This window comes from Capsicum annuum, chromosome 4, assembly GCF_002878395.1.
Source record: "Capsicum annuum cultivar UCD-10X-F1 chromosome 4, UCD10Xv1.1, whole genome shotgun sequence".
Classification (NCBI taxonomy): Eukaryota; Viridiplantae; Streptophyta; class Magnoliopsida; order Solanales; family Solanaceae; genus Capsicum; species Capsicum annuum.
Window position 1 is genome coordinate 5,064,950 of NC_061114.1, and position 3,828 is coordinate 5,068,777.

At 34.3% G+C, this 3,828-nt stretch overlaps 1 long non-coding RNA gene across 1 annotated transcript; it reads right to left on the reverse strand.

The window, feature by feature from the left end:
* Window positions 1–569: 569 nt before the first annotated feature.
* LOC107869867 lies at window positions 570–2,300 on the reverse strand. The gene is made up of 2 exons (XR_001673988.2): window positions 1,171–2,300; window positions 570–764 (listed from the first exon to the last, which is right to left on the reverse strand). It is a non-coding gene; the product is annotated as an uncharacterized LOC107869867 (long non-coding RNA).
* Window positions 2,301–3,828: the final 1,528 nt, after the last annotated feature.

Sequence of the window (3,828 nt, forward strand, 5' to 3'; positions counted from 1 at the left end):
CGGGTTATGCACATGATGCCAGATATAAAGCGGTAAGACATAAAGTAAAAACTGTAAACAAAGAGCACGTAGTCACTCAACAATGGTAAACAATAACACAAAACAACATAAACAAAATGTCTATACACCTATAGTGTTAAACTAAGCCGATACAACTCCAAAATAAGCTCGAATTCTGAAAAATTCCCAACAGAGTCGCCAGAACTGTCACACCCCTTTTTTAACCAAAAAGATTAGTTTGAGTTTTTAAGGTTTGAAAGGGTTTTATTATTGAAGTGACAAAAAAGAAGATTTGTTTTGAAAAGGATTATTTATATTCAAAAACTTAGAGTATCCACGTGGCATAAATAGGGTGTGCCAATTCACCTTTGGAAATCCTTTGTCAAAAAAAAATGATTTGAATCTTTTAAACTGATGCGCGAATAGATATTTCGGTTAAGGAATTTTGTTGACCAAGGGGAAGGTGTTAGGCACCTCTCGATCCCGGGGTTCGGCCACAGTCACTTGGTGGAGCATGTCGGCTAATTTGATACTACAAAATGTACAAACCACACTAAAACACACGAAAATGATCGATCAAACAAACAAAACTAGTCCAAAAATATAGTGTTCATTCCAATTATTACAACCCGAAATGAAAAAGGTACTGAAAAGTAAACCTACGCTAACCTACACTAATCCTAAACTACACTCCAATGCCATACCCGATGCTTCGGGCCTTCATCACAGGCATCCTCCGAGTACATGATACGTTGGGACATTCCCTGGTGAATGAATACAAATGTGACCTTGGGGAATTCCCCGAAGAATGAATACAATCGATTCAAATTCATAAAATAAAACCATTCAACAAATATTTTCAGCATTCAACAATCCAAAAGTTCTAAATTTTCTTACCCGAACCTACTATTTTCCTATCCAACTTGACCTATCATGATTCTTATCACATTTCAACATCATCAAAGAATCAAAAATTATCCAAATTTACTTTTATCGAGATCAATCTCTTCCTGCATTCATTTTCAAAATAATTAATCAATTCTTCGACTACTAATCCAAGTTTCCACATTCAAATCCAACATCAACCAACACAAAAACAAAGATTCAAACATATCAAATAATAAATCATTCATATTCACATAAAAAATTAAAGAGAAGATAGAATTGGACCTCAAGTGTCGCTTTCAATACATCGGAGATAGAACCACGCCCGAGAACCTCAACTTCTAGCTTCAAAAATGACAAAGATCCAACTCGATATCGCCAATACCAATCCGAATAAATTTAATTCGGGAAACCAAACTCAATTATAAACATTCGAATCAACAACTTCGAACGACAATAGAAAATCCCCGAATAGAAAGATGAAGTTCGAATCTCAAAAACCCAAGAATAAAATTAAAACCAAATCTAAGAAATTCGACAAGATGGAAACCTGGTTTTGACGATGAAACACAAAAACAGATGAACCCCAACACCCCAACAATGCAACAAAAAGTCAAAATCAGTATAGCCTGAGCTCCGGTTCGCCCAGACAACGGCAGTAACGATGAATCAAGATAAATTCCATTGAGATTATCGTTTCCTGACCAGATTCACCCAGAAATCGAAAGAGAATGATGAGTTCCGGCAAAGGGGTCACCGGAACACTAACTAGAAACCTGAATTCTGTTTTCTCCTTCGATTCTCACGCTATTTTTGCTCATTTTTTTGTTGTTTTCACTGTTTTCATCATGTGCGTGTGTTTTTCATATGTAGGCATGGATGAAGGTGAAAAAGACAGAAACCCAGATCTCTTTTCCTCTCTTTTTTGCGTCTCTCCTCTCTGCTACTCTTTCTCGATCTACCTCATTTTCTGTGTGTAGTGTTCTTTCTGTGTAATCAATGGAGAAAATAAAGAGGGTATGAGGTTTTGTTAAGGGTGAGTATCTCCTTCTCCTTCTTATTAGTTAATGTGAGTGAATATATCGTGAAGAAGATGATTGTGTGCCTATGAAATTGTGAGGTGATGGTGCTATTTTGTGTTTTATGTTTTTTTGTCATTCTGTGGACCCCAATGAATCCTCCTCTTTTGTGTATTGTCTTTTTCTATAAATGGAGAAGGCAAGAAAATGTGTAAACAAAAAAAGGTAGGGGGTCACATGGAGGTGGTGGTGGTGAGGTAGTTTGGTGAGTGGTGAGGTGTTGTTTTTTTTTTTAATTGGAGGGGTAGGGGTTAGGTGTCCATTTTTTATTAGGTGGGATGTTGGAATGTTAGAATGAGGCAAAGTTTGTTATGACTTGTTATTTTGGGATAAAAAAAAACAAAAATAAATAAATAAATAAATAAGTAAAAGATGGGGTGGTTATTTATTTTCTTGGGAAAAAATTATAAGAATGGGGTTAAATTGTGTGATATCAGAATAAGAAATATTTTTGATGGGACAAAATTAGGTGTCTACAACCCATAAGTAGGTGCCATTTTTTAAAATTTTCTTTTATCCAGGGGACAGACACTATTTGAGCTAATTGAGTCTCTTCGTCTTCTTCGTCGACCAAATCAACCCATTTCTTGGTGTTGGAAATTGAAATTGAATTTGTACTTTATTGCATTATGAAAGATTATGGTAATCCTGGCATGGCATAATCAGCTGAGGTTTGATATATTGGTTGATTTGTGTCAGCTACTATATTTGGAAGTTGCTTTGGTGCAACTAAAGTTTCTTGTTTTGGTGTAACAACTTTTTTGGTGGTCTCTTCTGGAGATGAAAGAGCTGGAATTTGTGGAGGTAGAGGTTCTTTGTTATTTTATCTGGACATCTTATCTTCCTTGCAAGAATTTCCTGATAAGAAAATCTGGTATAGAGTTAGATCTCTCTTTGATATATTCAATATCAAAATAAAAAATAGATAGTATTGCTTTCCATCTAGCAAATATATGTTTAGAAGCAAGGTTCTTTACATCTTTTTTCAAAACAGATTTCGGCGCTTTACAATCAATCCTTAGGAAAAAATTTTGATTTAACAAATCAGCTAGAAATTTGGAAATGCATAACACAGTTGCTAAAAATTCTTTTTTGATAGTAGGATAATTTTTCTGAGCTTTATTCCAATGTTTTGATACAAATGCAACTATTCTTTGTCATGTTTATTTTGTTTTAAAATGCCACCATAGCCTATGTTTGATTCATCTGTTTCAACTATTTTGAATGCAGAGGGATCGAGGAGAGATATGCAAGGGAGGTCTTATGCCTTTAATTTGATTTCTTTAACTACATTGGTATGAATTTGAGTCCACGGAGGAGGAGGCTTTTTCAACCTATCGTGGAGAGGTTTCAATAGATTGTTGAGCCCAGGAATAAAATCTGTTGTATAATTAACGCATCTTAAAAATTGTTGAAGTTGAGTTTTATCAAGAATTTGATTAGGAAATTTGTCAGCAAATTGGATGGATCTTTGAATTGGGGTACTAGTACCATTGCAAATTTTTTGATCGAGAAATCTGATATCGAGCTGAAAAAGACTATACTTAGTTTTGGAAAAAACTAAGCCATTATCTTTGATGATATTAAAGAAGACGCGTAAATATTTAAAATGTTGATCAATGCTGATGGAAAACACTAAAACATAATCAATATACACATGAATGAATTTTGAAAAAGAATTAAAATGCCATTCATTATTTTTTGAAATTCGGAAGGAGTATTTTTTAGGCCAAAGGGCATTATGTTCCATTCATATTGCCCAAATTGTACTATAAAACAGTTTTATAATGATCTCTTGGATTAATTTGGATTTGCCAAAACCCTGAATTTAGATCAAACTTGGAAAAAACTATAGCAGCATAAA